This window comes from Martes martes (assembly GCF_963455335.1).
Source record: "Martes martes genome assembly, chromosome: 11".
Lineage (NCBI taxonomy): Eukaryota > Metazoa > Chordata > Mammalia > Carnivora > Mustelidae > Martes > Martes martes.
Window position 1 is genome coordinate 49,006,190 of NC_137899.1, and position 20,964 is coordinate 49,027,153.

A 20,964-nucleotide genomic window follows, 5' to 3' on the forward strand; every position below is an offset into this window, starting at 1 on the left:
CTCTCTGAAACAACATGGTGGCATTACATTTATATTTTGCAATAAGATCTCATCTCCAAGTTCCATTATCCTTCATAAACCATTCCTACTAATTTGTTAAGTTGCCCAATTACCCGTCCCACTTTTCCATTTTCCAGTCCAACTCTCATTCCTTCCTAAAAATATTCTGTGTCTTTTTGATGGAGACATAGCTTATGGTGTTGGTTTTATTTTGTGATTTTTCTGGAAATAAGAAAAAAAATTCCATTAGTATCAGTAAAAAGTAAAAATACTATTAAATAGGTAGAAAAGTTTTACTTGAGAGTAATTAGAGAAAAACAAAAGAGATGAGTTTAAATACACTGAAGCTGGTCTTCATGAGAGTACATCTTCAATTATTCACCATCCCTCCTTTTCTGAGTCACAGTGGGAAGCTTTTTTTCTGGCAAGAAACAGAAAAAAAGGTTACCAAATTCCAAAAGTCTATGGGACTCAGAAAAAATCTGGAAAATTGTTGACAAATCACACACATAGTACTAGCCAAAGTTTTCCTATGGTGGGTTGTGTGTGGTGAGGAGAAGTATGAAACCTGAATGGGAAGCTGGGAGTACTTAGACACTTATGTGTCTCTGAAAAGGAGGGAGTGGTCAGCATTTTCGTTTCCTCCCTAGAACTGAGCTATGTGAAGGTGAATCTAAATGGAAGTCCAAGGTGGGTCTGAACAATCGGAGAACACAGTTATCTGTGGACTTCCTTATGCCATGTACTGAGATCAATGAAGAAGCAGGCAACTTCACAGCGACTTAGCATAGAGATGGACCAGAAAGATCAAATGCACCCAAAAGTGGATCAGAAGAAGGAGTCTAGGGCAGCCCTAGAGAAAATTAAAGGGTCCAGGAATGCAACTCGATTTCGAAGATATTTTTGTAATATAAGTTAAAAAAATGTTGCAGCTGCACATTTTTCATCAAAGGAAGTCATCAAGTCTGGGAGGATGAACTCGGGTTGACTATCCCATGAACAGGAGAACCTTACAGAAGTAATTGATTGAAGTAATGGATTGAAAACAGACTTAATAGAACTTTTCTTGAAAGCTTTCTGATTTCAGTAATGCTCTGGACTTCTGAGTCCAAGTCAGTCTACATAGCACGTGGGGTAATGGGTAGTGGGAAGAATGTGCTAGCTTCAATCTAGGTCACCTCAAATTTTCTGTCGGCTTTCCTATTTTTCTTTCTCAGTTCTTAGTTCAAACTTAGATCTGAATAAACATTCTAAGACATGAATATTGTTGTTCCAACCTTATTATAATATACAAATGTTTCTTCTCCCTCCAATTCAGTTTAAGCATCTTATCCTATGATGCCTTATCCTGTCCTACGCCGTGAGTCCAGGAAAGTCTAGAGACTCTCAAGCAACCAAACTAGGATGTCCATCAAACTGTCTCCATGGCATGAATCACAGATGCCTTTGACTTTGGGAAGAATCAATGCTCACTGTATATACGTCCGTACAGAGCAGTGCAATGGAAAGCCATGTGAAGATTATAGTTGTGGAAATGGTTCAGAAAAATAGCCAAGCATGATGCAAAAATCTCAAATAGATGCTGTCCACCTCACCTCAACCACCAAAAAAATCTATAAAAGACATTTTTGACATACTTTTAAGCATTTCAGTAAAGACAGGTAATGACTGATACTATGGAATTATTGTTAATATTCCTAGGTAAGATAATAGTATGGTAATTGTATAGAAAACTGTCCTTAATCTTGGAAAATGCCTGCTGACCTATTTAGAGATGTAGTGTCGTACTATCTGCAATCTATCTGCAAAAGGTTGAACATAATAAAATATATATTTCTGCATGTATTATGGCAAAATAATAATATAGGCTGGGGATATATTGGATTCATGTGTCCTGATGTCACAAAAAGCAAAAACCATGGCAACTCAGATAATAAAACCCCCTTTTAAGGTATTCTCCCTCCAAAAGAGACTGTAGGATGAAATTAAAGCCTGGCTGGCACTTTGCTACCACCTGTTTGGAGAACTAGTACCATATGGATATTGGTGTCTGCGGGCTTCTTCCTTCTTAAGGTAGTAGGGATACTGGTCATCTACCGAGAATGAATGATGTTGGCAGAGAGGTAGTGATACAAGAAAGCAAGGAAATAGCAGAGAGTTTGCCACTACCTCTCTGAGGATGGGAAAGCAGCTGACAAAGAATGAGTAACAGAATCAAGCAAAATTCAGAGCAAGTGGGGCTAGAAGTCATAAATATGTAAGAAAGCCACCAGCTCAGAAAATTTTTTCCAGCACTTTGACGTCTGAGAGCAACACTAAAAATTCATTCCAAGAATAGAAGTGATGAAACAATGTATATACAAGCTCACTTATAATCAAGATGTGTAAATGAACATGCCCATCAGTGGCTTACCCTCAAGTTACTATAAGAATACTATGGTATCTAAGTAAAAGATAAACAAGCAACTCATTAGAGAACAAATTCAGATATTATGTTACTTCAACCATACCCTTCTGTATATGATTTTCAAATATCAAGGATGAACAGAGTAAATGTTTTAGCTTTTTGAAAATTATCATGAGTGTGTAATTCTAAATGTAATATATTTTTAATCAGAATTAATACAGGAACTGTATATTTGTATTTAATCAAATGTGAGGTGTGACTATAGAGGAATGTGATTGGTTTTATTTAATCAGTATCACTTTAATATTAAACAGAATACACAGTACAGATAATTAGTTTAAAAGATGCATTTGTCTTCAGGGCACTTATTAAGTTCAACCTAATACCAAAGAATTTTTAAAAATCCTATTACTCTAAAGTATTAAGATCTCTCTTGTCCTCATAGTTTCTAACATGTAATCATTTTAAATTGACAATTTAATCCAAATTGTCATAGGACAAAGAAAAATCTTTGGTGAAGATTGTTGGGAGGTTTGAGTTAAAAATATAGAAAGAGCATAATATTCACATTAAAAGACTCATTAGTTATTTCAAGACTAAATTAAAATTAACAAAACTATATGCTATACCTATAGAGGAATTTTTATCTTTTTGAAAAAATTGCTTTTATGTTTATCATCTCATTTAATCCTCCTCTAAACCGAGATATTCCACTTCTCAGCCTGGGAAACTGAAAATCAGAAAGATCAGATAACCAGCCCAAGAAAATAAAGGTAATGACAGAATCCAAATACAGTACTTCCCTTTCCCAGGCTCCATTTATTCAAACAACAAGTTCAATAAGAATTTTTTTCTAACTTTTCTATCCATGTCTCTATTTTTTTAAGTGATTTGATAGTATTGCATGGAGGACTGGGTGTGGTACATAAACAATGAATTTTAGAGCACTGAAAAAATAAAACTAAAAAAAATCAAATTATCTTAAGACAGTGAACATTGGGAAGGATTTAGAGACTACAATATACATCTGTTCTGCCTGAAAAAGGGGCTTGAATGTCAATATGGAGTAATTTAACATAATAACTTCTAGTACAGTGGTAACCTGAAGTGGTCAAATAAAGCTATTCTACATAGCTCTTTCCTTATATGCAATTGGATATCCCTGGCATCAGAAAACAAGTGAGGGAAAGTAAAGCTAGTTTGGGAAAAGATCGATTGTCTTCCTATTATGGTACCTGTCAGTCTGAAGGGGAGAAGCTGTTCTCTCACACTTGATGATAAAATGTATCAAGGGCATCCCTACCATCTTTCCCATAGAGAATAAACACATTTGATTTTGGTGAATTTTACTGTCCCATTCCAGATTCATAATTTGTTTAACCTTTTACGAGTTTGCAGGTCCTTAAGTGTGTATACCACACATTTGAACACAATATAAATTTTATTTTATTTTTTTAAAGGTTTTATTTATTCATTTGCGAGAGAGACAGGAAGAGCACAAGCAGGAGAGGCAGAGGGAGAGGAGACTCCCTGCTGAGCTGGGAGCCAGACATGGGGCTTAATCCTAGGACATGGATAGCATGACCTGAGGCAAAGGCAGATGCTTAAGCATCTGAACCACCCAGATGCCCCACAAATTTTAAAAAGGAAGGGAGACTGAAATAATTTTTATGGTACAAGTAATTTTTATTTTTTTTTAAAGATTTAATTTATTTATTTGACGGAGATCACAAGTAGGCAGAGAGGCAGGCAGGGATGGAGGGAGGGGAGCAGGCTCCCCACTGAGCAGAAAGCCGATGCGGGGCTTGATCCCAGGACCCTGAGATCATGACCTAAGCTGAAGGCAGAGGATTAGCCCACTGAGCCACCCAGACGCCCCAGCTACAAATAATTTTTATAACCAATGATTATTTCAATGTATGGCAAGTCTTTCAATTAGAAGGACTATTAATTATTTTTTTTTCAGCAGCATTTTGACATAATTAAAATGTAACTACCAAAAATAAAATATTTTAGAAGAACAGATAAAGGACACCTGGGTGGCTCAGTCAGTTAAGCATCTGCCTTTGGCTCAGGTCCCAGAGTCCTGGAATCGAGTACTGCTTCTACTGCATCGGGCTCCTTGCTCAGTGGTGAGCCTGCTTTTCCCTCTGCCTGCTGTTCCCCCTGTTTGTGCCCGCTCGCGCATGCTCTCTCTCTCTCTCTCTCTGACAAATAAAGAAAATCTTTAGATAAAGGAAGATACACATAGTTTTAATTCAGCGTCCCTTTACTAACCACTTCTCACTTGAGCCAAATATTTAAGCTTGCACCAAGATAAATTTAATGGTAAGAATATTTTTAATTCAGATAATTTCATTACCCTTATAATTTTAATTGCTCACAAGAATGTCTGATCTTATTCTTATAAATGTGATTGTTTACACATATCTGCAGAGTTTAGTTCAGAAGATTTTGCACAGAAGGGATTGTGAGTCTCCCTCCTTAATGGTTCCCCCACTATAAACGCATGTTTGTGTCTAGAAAGGAAGGACCCTGAGCCTTCAGGGAAAGTACACCTAGTGTAACGGATATTTGGAAATCAAGGGGCACCAAATGGTAAATGTATCTTTATGAAGATATCCAAGTTTCAAAGATAGATTTCTACATGTAAAAGCAATCAGCAACAACTAAACCTTTCTAATGTTGTTTTTATTGTTATTGTCTTGTGCACTTGACTAGCTAGTGAAATAAAACCATTAGAAATGTTATCTTACTTGGTTAGGACTCATAAAATCATCAGAAGCCCATATGGTTGGTTCTTTAATTTCTTTTTAGCTCTGAACCATAGTAAGAATATGTGCATACATACTGGTAAAATAATTTTGCAAAGACCACCTACCTTGCATGCCCCACTCTCTGATATATTCTATTCTTTTCTCTCTTCAATTCTATTTCTCCTCTAATGGCTACTTTTTTCCCCCATTCCTTCTTGAAATGCTGATCTAGATCCCCTAAATGAATTCATGGTTCACCAATTGTGGGGGAATGCAGCATGAACACCAAAAGTGAGTTTAGAACATGGAACTGGAGTAGGGTGTGTTATTGCTTGTGCCACCTGCATGTTGTGTGACTTTAGGTAAATTTCTTCAGTATCTTTCTGCTTCACTCTCCTCACATGTCCAGTGAGCATGACAACAATAGCTAAGTTTAGGATTAAAAGGGTATGTAACAAATTTAAGTTTCCAATAAATAGGAACTATTTTATTAACTTTAAAACCTAAAAGGTTCCCTTAGCTTTTTCTGCCTGTCTAGAGCTCAGTGAAAAAGGACCAATCACACTTTCTTCATCTGACACTATGTTTGTTGCTCATAAGTAGATGGAACCAGCAGATAGATAGATTGATTGATTTTTAATGACACATAAATGTTAGGACTGTTACAGGAGAGAGAAAGAAGGAAAGATGCGGGAGGGGTGCGAAGAGATCTAAGAGCGAAAACAACATAGGAAAAGGAGAGGGGGATTGGAAGAGGCTAAAAAAAAGAAAAGAACAAAGTCTTCCTTCTTTGCTATACTCCTCAATCCTCAAATGGATCACGGGCATCAAATGACATCTACCATTTTGCAGATGAATGTCCTTTCATTCAAATGAAACAATGACATTGAGTAAAGGCAGGATGGAAGCTGGTATTTAGAACATGGCTTTAATGTTTGTTTGTTTAAGATTTATTTATTTATTTGAGAGAGAGCGAGTGTGCAGCACTCTCCTGTGAGTGGGGAGAGGGGCAGAGAGAGAGGGAAAGGATCCTCAAGCAGACTTCCTGCTGAGTGCAAAGCCTGACCCAGGACTTGATCATGACCTGAGCTGAAATCAAGAGTTGGCCGCTTAACTGAGTTCCCATGCACCCCATGGCTTTGCATTTGTTTGAAGTTTTGCAAAACCCTTAAACATCAGATTCAACCACCTTCAAAATACATTTCAGGATGAAAGCACATGTCTTACTGACTGTTAATTTGTGTCAGATAATTCTTTAGCACTCTTACTCTACATAAAGGTAATTAATACACACCTATGTAAGTATGTGTGTGTACATATGATTCTGTTTGTGATGTTTGGGACAGAGATCTGAGTGCAGTTGGTGGTTTTAAATAAAAATGGACTCTTAAAAAAACCACACCTAATATAATAAATTAATATCTATTGAATTTCATGAGAATAAAATATATCAGTAATATTTCCTGTTATGACTATTCTTTTTCTCAACACGATCTCATTCTCAAAATGTATCACTATGGCTTTCTAAAATACAGAAAAATCACTGCAGATAGTGAAAGAATATTGATAATAATATTTAGAATTAAAGCATTAGGCTGCTAAGTTTTCCTTTTCATCAATCTTGGAAAAGACCTCGAATTAAAAAACAAACAAGTTATAATGAAATTTGTTCTTATCCTTTGCCCCTCTAAATATCCACTGATCTCACACCAAAGCATTTTCTAACTATGTTAAAGTCCAATTCTGCACTCACATTAGGCTAAGATTCAATTGAGTTAAAATTTTACACTGACTGCCAGTCAACCTTATCATGAACTTTCATTATGTGCATGTAATTAATTGGGTCCAACGAACAATATCAGTACTGAGTTATAGACTCTTTTCCCCCGACCATATAATTAGAATATAATTACCCACAGGATATCAGAATGATGCAAAACCTTTCCTCTAAATGCGCCCTCATTAGGAAACAAGTCTCAATGTACATTTATTCAATCAGTGTGAATTAATTAAAATGTTACTGAAATAAAAGAGGGCAGCAATAAAGAGTATCTGATATCTATTAAGAGACTATCACTTGAGATCTGCATGCACAGTTTATATTTAAACCCATTTAGCTCAAGTAGGAGCTTGGCCATGTAATGTTACATACATCCAGCATACTAGGAAATCTGAGTAAATGAATCAGTGTGTGTTACTGTTTTTGAAAAGAACATAATACTCGATGCACACAAAATCTGAAAGGGCCTGAGCAGGATTCTAGAGACCCCTTTATTCCCTGATGAGTCCATAAAGATGTTATGATTACGTAGTGGTGGACAGAAATCATGTTTAACTCCAAGTGTCCAGAAAAAGAGCTGTTCATCCCACACTTTTCTACTACAAATCTAGCATAATTGTTTTGATATGGCTTAGGAGATGATGGTCAGAAAACCTAGACTTACCAAAGAACTAATTTTTTTTTAATAAAGAAAATAACCTCCATTACTTAAGGTAGCTCAAGGTATTTCAATAGCATATTTTCCTTTAAGCAGAACATTCACATGCACCTAAGACTATATTCTTTTTAAGAGGAGCCATAATATAACATATTCAGATTATATAAAACGTGGGGAAAACAGTAACTGCATAAAGAAACCAAAGGGCATAACTGCATATCCCACAAGAAGCTGATTCATGCAAGAACATTCTTCTTAATTCTTGGTTTCTCTAGTAGCTGGCACACTGTCATATGCAATACAAGATTACTGAATAAACTAACAAATCAATAACCCTAATACAAAGGAATACTCACCAGTATTCAAGAATAGTTATCATGAACAGTTAGCAAAAATTTTAAAAAGCTACATGTAATATTTAAAGTAAGATATACAGAGATCTTCAAGCTTTCTACGTTATCACATAATTCCTTAGACAGTTTTAGCTTTAGAATAGTTTCTGTAAAACTTAGTTCTGATAATCAATTTCTGGCATTCATTCTTACATATAAACAAGCACCACTTTAAAATGGAAATACCCATGAGCACTAAGATAAATAAGGCTACTTACAAATTACTCCTTTTCATATGCTCTTTAGGAACAAACTCTAATCTGTTCTTATTATTACTTTAAAAAAAATATTAACTCCATAAGATCATACATATTTTTAAGTATTCTGATGCATGGTATATTTACAAAACAGTATAATGTTCTATTCAGGTAGTAGACTGGTTTTGGTAGAGTCCAACATATGAAAGAAATAATGAACTCACTCTAAGAAAGAAGGAGATTATCTCACACAGGCCTGCTTTATTTTTAACATAAAAGTTTCTATAAAATTTCAGTGACAAAGACATGCTGCTGCTATGATTTCTTGCTGAAAATGCTGTTATTTGAGTAACTTTGAGTAATCACCACATTAAAAAAAATCTTACTAATAGAATAGGAACAATTTTAAAGTTCCATTTCGTAGTAAACATCAATTTTCATTTTCTGAGCTGAGAATGAATATTTATTATATTTTACATGGACTACTGTATTGCTTCAACTGTATTTTTTTTAAATTTTATTTATTTATTGGACAGACAGAGATCACAAGTAGGCAGAGAGGCAGGCAGAGAGAGAGGAAGGGAAGCAGGCTCCCCGCCGAGCAGAGAGCCCGATGCGGGGCTCGATCCCAGGATCCTGGGATCATGACCTGAGCCGAAGGCAGAGGCTTTAACCCACTGAGCCACCCAGGCACCCCTCAACTGTATTTTTAAAAATCAGATTTTAAATGTAATTTGACATCCAGAGAAAAATGTCTCGATTCTCCTCAGAATTCTGAAATGTTCCCTTTAAACTCTCTGCCTGCAATGCCACTTTATTTTAAATATTAGGCATTTCAGAGTACCATCTATTGGATATTTTATGTAACTACAGTAACATAACAATCACAAGTTTTCTGAAATTTAGTAATAATTACAAAATACTTCAAGTGCCACTCCAGAAACTAAACATAATACTCATTAGACATCTACTAATATTACCTCATCTTCACATACTTTAAACTCAATTTTATTAGCTTGTAACAGTAAGATCTAATTACCACGTGTTATGAATGATTTCTACGAATAAGCCTCCCTGCCACATACCCATTTTAATATATTATTGGATATTTATGTCACTATCGGATGTATTTTCTTCTTGACTCAAGAGAAATTGAAAACTGATGGGGATGAAAACAGACAACTGATTGTTATTCATTAATTCAGTCAATATTTGTTGCTCATCTACTATTTGTCACAATGAATTAGGTGCTAAAGATAAAGAGATCTACCCTTTCATGTGAGCAATGAGAGTGATGGCAGGGGGGGTCAGTGAGCACAGGGAACAGCTTCACAGGAAACAACTCAAGTTCAGCTCCTGGTGTGACCTTGAGGCCTCTGTGGGACATCCAAGAGGAAATTCACAAGGTGAAGCTGAGTATTTGGATCTTGAGAGGTCAGAGAGAACAAGCTTACACAGACATATTCAAAAGTGGTAGCTGAGGGCGCCTGGGTGTCTCAGTGGGTTAAGCCTCTGCCTTCGGCTCAGGTCATGATCTCAGGGTCCTGGGACTGAGCCCCACATTGGGCTCCCTTCTCGACGGGGAGCCTGCTTCCCCCCCTCTCTCTCTGCCTGCCTCTCTGCCTCCTTGTGATCTCTCTCTCTCTCTCTCTCTGTCAAATAAATAAATAAAATCTTAAAAAAAAAAAAGTGGTAGCTGGAGTCATGGAATTGGATGAGATAATCTATAGCGAGCATAATGGCATAAATATATAGTTAAAAATGGAAGCATAATTAAGAGAATAGAAGGAGGGCTAGGAATTGAGCAATATGGATTGAGTGTGACTGGAGAGGCAGAATAAAATCGAGTAGAAACGTGTGAGGTGTGTGTCATGATACGAGAACAGAGCATCTAAAATACTGTCAATGCTGCAGGGCATTCAAAAAAGAGGAGTCTTGGAAAGGGGGTCTAGTGGATGTTTTTGGTACCCCAACGCAGATTCTTTGTCACCTAGCCAGAGAACCTATCCCCAATGCTATGAGTGTAGACTGTTGAGAATTCCTAATTGTCCCATTTTCTGAAGTTATTCTTTACTCCAGGAGCAAAGTCTGGGGAGCAAGCACTTCCTGTCCTGGAGGAAGCCACAGCCAATGAATGACTGATCTGGGTTAGAAAAAGCCAGCCCATGTCTTAAGTTAAGAACAGCCTTATGGTATGATTTTATGCCAGAGCTCCCAGGGCTCAGGCCAAGGTTTACTCTCTTCTTATAACCACTTTCTTGCACAAAGCCCCTTTCCTTACCTGCTTCCTCCATCCCTCACAGATGGTTTTATAAAGAAACATTCCTCCCTCTATAAATCATAAACAGCCAACCCCCTGGTTCATGCTCTGCTCCTTGAGAAACCATCCAAAAAGACTGCCACTGGATGTGGGATGAATAGCCAGAATAGTCTTCTACACATTTTATAATCAGGAATTAGAATACTGTGAGTTGAGGTAGAAGAAGGAGGAAAATCTGACATGGTGAGTGTATCTTCACAGCTGCATATAGTTATGGCTACATTAAAAAACAGACAAGGTCAGATTCATATACAAATACAGAAAAACAGAAAATAACAGCCATCCTTCTAGCATGGGTTCAAGGGCAGACGTATCACTAAGAGCAGAAACAGAGAAGTTCCAGTGCTGGACTCAGATCATGGTGCTGGCCAGTGCTACCTATCACAAGCATGTTAGGTGACACCTTATTTGAGGGTTTCAACTGTAAATTAGTGAGTCAATATATTATTACATATTGTGACAAAGGCCAGGAGAGGAGAAAAATGGGGAGAAAGAGAAGCAAAGTGCTAGAATGAAAAAAAAAAAAAAAAGAACTGGAGGGATACAGGCATTGGTGACTCAAGGATGTTGGAGTAATGGTAACCAAATGGAAGAATTCAAGAATATTTGAGGTTGGGATGAAACAGGAATAATATTATACGGAATAGAATATAGTGTGGTGAGCTGTATTCCTACAAGATGTGGGTTTCCTTAGGCAAGTAAGGCCAAATAGGTCAAAGATTCCGTGAGCATTAGCAACAGAATTTGAAATGATATAATTTACCATTTAGGCTGGAAGGCAAGGAGTGAGTATGGCAGCCTCAAAAGAACTAAACAATCCTTCTTCTATAGAAAGGGGAAATGCAGGTTGAACTAAGAAAAAAAGACAAAAGAGTGTCAAAAATCACTGCATTGTGCATGAAATTGGTGTACAGACCAAACGTTTTAAATGAATCAATTCTTGTTCAGGTTTCAAGTTGAAAGTTGAGAATAGAGAAGTTATATTTAATAGTAAAACAGAGAAAAGCATGCATATAAATACTTTATGATCACCGCCACTTCATCTGGAATCATTAAAACCACAGGTTACCTCTGCAAGGTAGAATTTATCCTTAAATGTGTAGTGGTGAAGGGATCTGATTTTAATTGCACTCAAAGTTTAAAAGTTAGAAGACAGAAATGATTTAAAGTATTTATTTCTACTGCAATGCAGTTAGTTCTGGATATTTGCCCTGCCCTAATCCCAATCTTGCTTTGGAGGGCACAAGCAGAAAAATACCAATACAGAGGTTCACATATCTGGGAGCATCTGTGCCATACTCCATGGCAATCGAGTCTTACTGAGTAGAAAATGTATGATCTCTAACTTGTTTTAATTTGTTTTTCTTAATTATTGGTAAGAGTTAAGTTTTTAAATTATTTTGTAGTTATTTGCATTAATTCTACAAAACAAGGGTTTTTGTTGTTGTTGTTGTTGTTATAATGCTTATGTTTGCCTTGATTTGTGAGCCTTGGTCGTTACCATTTTTATTTTTTTCTTTCTTTACCATTTAAAAAAATTTTTGATTGGTCAAGTCTGTCAACATTTTCTTTAATCTTTTCCTTTTAGGAAAAAGATATAAAGGCAAAAAAAATCTTTTTAAAGGGCAAAAATAAATCTTTAATCCATGTTTGATTTATTTTGGAATAGGTATAAAGCGGAATTTATCTTAATTTGTTTTCCCCTATGGCTATGCAGTAATCTCAACACCACCGATTCCCACTATCCCATTCCAGATTAAATATATGGCCTCCATCATACACTACATTACTACATATTAGTGTACTATGTTTTAGACTTTCTACTAGGTCCTTATAACTTCTAGAGCCACTATGACATTATTTTGATCACTGTGACTTTAATAAGCGTAATTTTAAGGTTTGCTAAAAACAAGTCTTTCCCGGGGCACCTGGGTGGCTCAGATGGTTAAACAGCTGCCTTCAGCTCAAGTCATGATGTCAGGGTCCTGGGATCGAACCCCATATTGGGCTCCCTACTCAGTTTGGAGTCTGCTTCTCCCTCTCTCTCTGCTTCTCTCTCACTTGAGCTTGCTCTCGCTCTAATAAATGAGTAAAATCTTTAAAAAATAAAACAGGTCTTCCTTACTATTGCTTATGGCTTTAGGAATTTATAATGTATTTGTGCATATTTATTCTTCCAGGCAAACTGTGGAATCATTTTGCCAAGCAAAAAATAAATATATTATATGGGAATTACATTAAATAGATGAGTGAATTTGAAGAAATGTCAGTTCTTTTTAGTGTAATTTTATTTTCTTCAGTATACTTAGACTTAAGAAAATATTTTAATTTTTTGTTTAGGGATAGCATCTTTGCACTAAAGGAGATTTTTTTTTTTTTTTTTTTTTTAGATTTTATTCATTTATTTGACAGCGAGAGATCACAAGTAGGCAGAGAGGCAGGCAGAGAGAGAGGAGGAAGCAGGCTTCCCGCTGAGCTGAGAGCCCGATGTGGGGCTCGATCCCAGGACCCTGGGATCATGACCCGAGCCGAAGGCAGAGGCCCCAACCCACCGAGCCACCCAGGCGCCCCTAAAGGAGATTTTCTTAATCCACTCCATCAAATCACTGAGGCAGTTCTCTTCAGAAGTTGATTCTTCCCTATAGACACTGGTTTCTTTTTGGTTTCTCCTAAGGTATTTTTTTTCTCTGTGTTGTTTCTTAACCTTGTAGTTACTCCTTTTAAATCAATATATTATAAAATAAATGCTTTCTTTAGTATTCTTGATCATGTAAAACAATTGCTGTTTCTTCTGCTCAATATAATAAATCTTCACATATGACATCTATGTAACTTCTAACTACTACACTTCTTTCTTTTTCCTTATGGCAGAATTACTACTATTTTATTTTGGCAACAGGTAGACTTCTTTATACTAAAATGCACTTTGGCCATAAGCCATCAGTCTGCATTGACAGTTCTTATAAAAAAGAGAAACCAAAGGAAACAAACATTATTATGATTAGAGCAATATTGTTGAGGCGTTGTGCCCTCTGATACAATTTGGTATGGAAGAAATTAATCTCAGATCTCAGAAACAATACTAACAAAAAGTGTTTCCGCTAAGTGAATGATTTTTATGTTGTGAAGACTGTCAAGACTGTATTTCCCCTCTTTTCATAAGGCTACTAAGAAACTCAGCGACAAATTTGCAAACTACCTCTGTCAACTTTTTTAGGATATTAGTGACATGAATTTCTTTCTTTTTTTTTTTTTAATTTATTTGTTAGAGAGAGAGAGTGAGCACAGGCAGACAGAGTGGTAGGTAGAGGCAGAGGGAGAAGCAGGCTCCCTGCCGAGCAAGGAGCCCGATGTGGGACTCGATCCCAGGATGCTGGGATCATGACCTGAGCCGAAGGCAGCCGCTTAACCAACTGAGCCACTCAGGCGTCCCAGTGACATGAATTTCTAAGACTAATTTGATTTCGGTATACATTTATTGTGTTAGATTGCTGCATACTTATATAAGCTGCTTTGAATGTTATTGGCAATAAGTTGTAGAATAACAATTCATTAATAGATAATTGCATATCCTCACTTTTGAAAGAGGTACATAAAAGATATTCTTTACTTTGTTTCAGCCTATTTCCTAGATTTTAGCTATCAAATATTTTTATCCTCCTTTAGATAATGCTTATTTTTTTGCCTACATGATTTAGATTTCCATCAGATTTTCAATTAACTGAACTCCCAGTTTATGTCATACCAGCCTTTTGTTTTTACTTTTCTATAAATCATGACAAAATTAACAGACTCCAAGTTTGTTTCCTTAAAAAAATTATTATAATTTGCTCTGGGTACAGCTACATGTTAGGCATAAAATATCAGAGAAATGTGGAAAAACATCTTTGCAGCCCTATTTAAAAAAAAAAAACAATTAAAATTGGTATTTTAGAATCCTAACAATAGAACTCTATCATACTCATTTAGGTAGAAACAAATATAATTTGCCACAATATAATGAACTTTTTCTTCTAGATTAGACCTTATTTGTAAGTATACATATACTATATTACATAGCCTAAGCTACTACAAAGATGGGTTCTTTGGAAACCACTAAAATCAATCTAAGACAATGTAATAGATAAATGGTTCATCTCACAAGTGTAGATGATGGGATCATCACTTAGTGTGCAGGGTCCTTTCCCATTTCTTATCCTATGTACCTTTAAAATATAAATACATGAAGACTCTGTCCATCCAAAATGGATGTACATGTATATTATAAACATCATAGAGCTTTAGTGCTTAAATGTGTTCCTCACTGAAATTTGAGTCAGAAAACCATTGGCAAAAAAATATAGGAATGTTCAGAATTTAATTCTATATATTTTTAAAATAAATAAATAAAAAGCAGCTATCTTTTTATGAATAATAACTTAAAAATGAGTCCGAGTTAGATTTTCAAAGTATGGAAAAAATTAGATTCTTTTTTGCCCATCATTACTATGATGACAATTATGAATTGATCTATAATGAATATTAATTAAATGAATATTAAGTAATGGCATTGATGAAACATTTATTGAGCACTGACAATGGGCTTTGTCCCCACTCTTTAGACAAAAAAGAAAATTGCACAGGCATAAACCCATGGTACATTACATAAAGAATTTGAAGAAAATAGATGACTTCAGTAACTGTGGTTAAAGGTTAAAGAGGTAAATGCAAAGAAGGGAAAAGCAGCTGAATTGAAGTTAAATAAAAACTGAAGCTCATTGCAGCAAGTCACAGCCTTTGCCAACTGTTCACACCTCTCCATTAAACTTCTGGGAGCCCTACAACTAGTATAGGAAGCAAGGTTCCAGAGCATTCAAAATCCAAATTTCAGAATCATGAGGAATTCAAACATCTCCCCTCTGCCCCTTACACTGGCTCATGTTTACTATTGAAATGGTCATTATTAAGTGTTCTGGTTACAGTTAAGTGACAGAGAATACAGAGAGATCCCATAATAGCTGGACTGTGAGGAAAATACACACATACCATGCTTTCTCTCTCTAACAGAACTTTTGACATTGTTGAGGAGTAATGACTTGATAAAACACATACTTCAAGGAAAGATTTAACATACCCGATACTACACTAGACTTAATCACCATGTCTACAATGCATAATCTAGTAGAATTCTTATAATTGTAGAAGAGCAAGCAAGATTGGAAGAAAAGAAGGTAATATAGACATATGGTTCTCCAAGGGTGTTATATGTAGAAATGTGTGGACTGGTATGTCAGCAACACCACGTTGTCCAAGTTTTCAGTCACAGTAAAGAAGTAGTTGGAAAAATATGAATCAAGTCTAAGGGTATGTCTAGAATTCATATTACCCACATAGCTTTATTTTCCTTTCTCTGAACAAACGAACTTCATTATTGATTCTGTTGGCATTCTTCTATGTTTATTTAAGATAATATAGAATATTATAACAAGAATATAAAGAATTTTGGGGAGAAGAGACCACAACTGGTCCAAAAGAGACACCCTATTGAACATACACTTGATTTTTTATATCACTATCTGCCAAAGAATACTATTCTGATTGTATATTCTGATAATATGATGTTTGTGTAAACATAAGATAAAATTATCCTCTAAAATAAGTTACTTAAATGTTTACATTAATAGTTTATGCTAAAACTTTTGTTTTGTTTTGTTTTAGGAAACATTCCAAACATTATGTTCCTGATTAAGATATGTTTATAGTGCAGAAAGAACTAAAGAAATGTGAAATATGATTCATGTGTAGAACAAAGTAATACAGTATGCGCAGAAAAAAGGATACTTTGGAATATCGATTACAGAGTAACCAGGAAAGGCCATTCTTCATAAAGATGTTCAGTAAGGTATTATATATTATAACAAAATAAATAATTAGAAACATGTTAGACATAAACATTATTTCAACTAAATGATATCTTCACTTAATAAGATATTATACAGCCATGAATAGCAATGTTCCATAGTATACAGAAACACACACATTTAATGATACTAGTTTAAGTGTAAAAATAAAGTGTCACATGCTAATCAAGTTTAATTACAGATATGTCTAAATACACATCTAAGAATCAGGAGGAAGTTTTTAGTAGTGCTTCCTTTTATATATTAATAATTATTCTTACATATCTTACTCCAATTTTTAAATTTTTCTCTTAATTTTTATGTTGTTTTTATAAATTTTATTTAATAATAAATGGTTGAAATTTACTTTCTAAATTCCAACATAACACTTAGAATAACCGTGATAGTAGGTGACATCATCTGAACACTTGCTATATACTGCGCATACTTCTAGGCAGTTTTCATTTAATTTATTTCATTTAATAATTTATTTCATTTATTTTATTTCATTCATTTTAATTTATTTCATTTAATTAATTTCATTTCATTCCATTTTACAAATGGAATACAGACATATGAAATATGAGTAACTTGCCCCATGTCACAAAATTAGTGAAAAAGTCAGGACTCAAATACAGAGAGTATATTACCACACAGTATTGTAACATGGCTGAACCAGTTTATTCTCCCATCTGCAATGTATGAACAGTCCACTTGCTTTCTATCCTTTCTAAAGCCTAGGATTTTTAATTGTCTTAATAATTCTTTGGGGTGTGTAGTGTTACCTATTGAGATTTAAAAATGTATTTTCCTGATGGAGTAAAGATGGTGTGCATACATTATATGTTTATAGGAGATTTGTGTATATATATATATATATATATATATTTTTTTTTTTTTATTCAAAGCCTACTTTAGGTCTTTTGCCCTTTTGGTTTGGATTGTTTACTACTTATTATTTATTTACATAAATTATTTTTATATTCTGGACACAAATCATTTGTTATGATTCTGCAGCCCTTTGAAGGAAACAACTTGCCCACTGATCCAGAGTTCACGTGAAACTTAAATTTCTAGTCTCTTTCCTTTCTGGTCATCACTATCCCAACCTTATTTCTGATTTCTTTCTCCTAAATTGATCCTTTGTATCTCACTTCATTTCTAACTCTTTTTACTGGGCTTTCTGAATCTTTGCTTAAAATAAACAAATTACTGCTTTTTCATTCTAAGTCACTGCCACTTTCTTTAGTATGTTTCTGAAAAGAGATTGTTCATTCTCTCAACCAGCACTTGTTCTATAGTTTTATGGAAATCACTCAGCTTTCTATTTAAATCATCATTCCTGCAGACTCAGAGTAGAATATCTCTTATCATTTGAAACTCAAGGAATCTCCTCTTCCCACTATTATTCATTATGGTTATATAGCAACCAATTCATCAAGACCCTATAATTATCTTGGGATGTTTTAAGGACAACATACAATAAACTATCCCTAGAGTTACTTGACCTCCTGATAGCTAGTGAACCTCCTCTCCACACTGGGAAGAGAGCCTCCCAGATCCATGGCTGCAACTGGATTTTACCGTCCTCTATGACTAATCTACTCTGAAATCAAATCAGACACTCTAATTCCAGTTTTGGCTACAATCTTCTCTCCTGATTTGCTCATTTTCTTACTCTGTTGATGTTTCTGATTGTTCACATCACAATCCTCTATTTACACTCTCATATCTCCTGTGCTCCCAGCTTTATTTTTTTCCCCAGCTTTAAATCTATTTTAGATCACACTGCTACTAGAATTTTCTTTCTTTTATTTTAATTTAAATCTCAGGCATAATCTTTATTATTTTTTTATTATTTTCAATTAGCCACCATATAATACATCATTAGTTTTTGATTAGTTCAACGATTCATCAGAATTTTCTTTCTAAAACCTGATCATGTAGTCTCCTATTTATACTGGATAAGCTTAACTCCTTGACAAGACAGTACAGGATTTTCACTATCTCAGACCTTATCTTGTCATTCTCTCCAAGACTCACCTTTACACATAACCCTTAATAACCATTTCTTAGTTTCAAGATCTCACTCTATCCTCTCTGGTTGCTTCGACTACTCCTATGACAATCACTGTGTATTTGGCAGTCAAATCCCCACTTACTTTTCAAAAGTCAGGCATCATTTCTCCAAGAAAATTTTCATATACTCTTTGAATTACCCTCCAGAAGAATTAAGAGTTTGTCCTCAAGGGCCCCTATAAGTCAATATTTATCTTGCCATAGTATGTAATCAGCTTGCCTATCTTAGCCAATAGAGTGTAACTTCTGGGAAATAAGAGAAATGCTCTTATCTGAACTTTTAGCTCCAGAAACTTAAAAAGACAATGTAAAGAAGAAAGGAAGAAGTAGAGAGAAGAAGATGATAAAAAATAAAAGAATCTTGCACTGAAGATATTGTATATTAAAAATAATGCACATAGATTATCAGTAAAGATCGTAAAATAAAGACAGTCATTACAGCATATAAACAGTAGATGCTTATCTTTATTATAAACTCCAGTTCAGGGGCACCTGCGTGGCTCAGTCAGTTAAGCGTCTGACTCTTGGTTTCAGCTCAGGTCACGATCTCAGGATTGCGAGACTGAGCCCTGCTTCAGGCTCTGTGCTTTGTGTAGAATCCACTTGGGATACTTTCCCTCTTTCTCTCCCTCCCCCTCTGAACCTCCCCCTGCTTGCATGTGCACCTGCCCTTTAAAAAATAAACTCTAAGGACGTGTGGGTGGCTCAGTGGGTTAAAGCCTCTGCCTTCGGCTCAGGTCATGATCCCAGGGTCCTGGGATCGAGCCCCGCATCGGGCTCTCTGCTCAGCAGGGAGCCTGCTTCTCCCTCTCTCTCTGCCTGCCTCTCTGCCTACTTGTGATCTCTGTCTGTCAAATAAATAAATAAAATATTAATAAATAAACAAATAAATAAACTCTAGTGTAAAATAATCAACATTATATCAACCCTGTATTTAACTTCTTAGCTTTACTAGTATATACTGATACAGAAAATGACAAAATAATCCAGCCCTTATTTAGAAGAAAGGAATCTTATTTTTAAATAATGATGTACAAGAATTACTCTAGCATGGAGAAAAGTAAATTAAATCATGGAGCTAAATATAATAAAAATGATTTTTACAATGATCTGCTTCATTTCACTGTTCAAACATAAAGTTTAAAATGCCACTTCCTCATGAAACATCTCAAGTTTTCTTTTTTTCTTTTTTTAAAGATTTTATTTATTTATTTGACAGACAAAGATCACAAGTAGGCAGAGAGGCAGTAGGCAGAGAGGCAGGCAGAGAGAAGAGGAAGCAGGCTCCCTGCTGAGCAGAGAGCCCTGATGCCAGGCTCGATCCCAGGACCCTGAGATCATGACCTGAGCAGAAGGCAGAGGCTTTAACCCATTGAGCCACCCAGGCGCCCCTCAAGTTTTCTTTTGTTGATAGTGAAAGAATCAATGTAATAAAAGCCTCCTTCAAACTGAAGAATCATTATAAAAACATGTACACTCCTAGAGACCCAAATGGGCTGATCATAAAAAAATAATATAAAACATGGAATGAACATACAGACTACATTACAGTTCTAGAGAAGTTGATCAAATTTATAGTTTCCTCTACGAAATTACTCTAAGAATCAAAGGGACTTTACCTAGCCTATTTCATTGATTTCTGTGATTCAACAAATTTATGAACTATTAAAAATAATTTTAGAAGTTCTAACTGAGGCCAATAAAAGGAAGAGAAATTTATGGATGGGATAGTAATAAAGTTATGGGTTATCACAAAGAAGTAAATAACATAACTACATACATCATTGTCAAATGTCTTATGCATTTACCTCTGTGCATTTTAAGGGTAGAAGATAAAACATGATGGTAATGGATTCAGGCATTGTGTTTTATCTTAAGTGTTTATCTGGAATATTCTCTTTTTTAAAAAAAAAATTAATTTAAACACAATGCCTGGATCTATTGTATTCAACCTTTCTGGGGGTGAGGGGCTAATATGTGTGTGTGTGTGTGTGTGTGTGTAAATAATAAGTATATAATACTATATAATAAAAATATGACAGTAATAGGATGATAGGGACTGAAAGAAAACAAACCATGATAAAGGGAACTGAGGAATTTCTGTTAGGTAATGAAGGCATCTCTAAAAACACAGTTTTTTTTTGTTACAATAAGGAGTTCCAAATCGCTTTTAAAATATCTTTCAATGTAGGTAAATGACATAATGATGAGTCTCAATTTAATTAAAGCAATTCAGTAAGGGACTAAAACAGACGGATCAAGTCCGTCTTTGGTTGGGGGTAAAATTTAGAACATAAAGAACACAAGAGGTGGGTTTCATGCTTATCAGGCCACATTCTCCATGAAATTATTATAAATTTTTTCATTGTCACTTTGATATTAGACAGCAGAAATTTCTAAGTTCCATCTATAAGGAGAGTCAAGAATATATTTTTTAATGGACTCCATTCAAAGGAGAAATATTCATTTTAACAATCAATTGGGAAGGATTAATGG

At 35.2% G+C, this 20,964-nt stretch overlaps 1 protein-coding gene across 1 annotated transcript in view; it reads right to left on the reverse strand.

Moving 5' to 3' along the window:
* Positions 1–20,964, reverse strand: part of LOC308352454 (diacylglycerol kinase beta) — a gene marked incomplete at both ends in the record, with an annotated part of 141,171 nt that overhangs the window by 56,245 nt on the left and 63,962 nt on the right. The gene's annotated exons all lie outside the window — the stretch shown is intronic.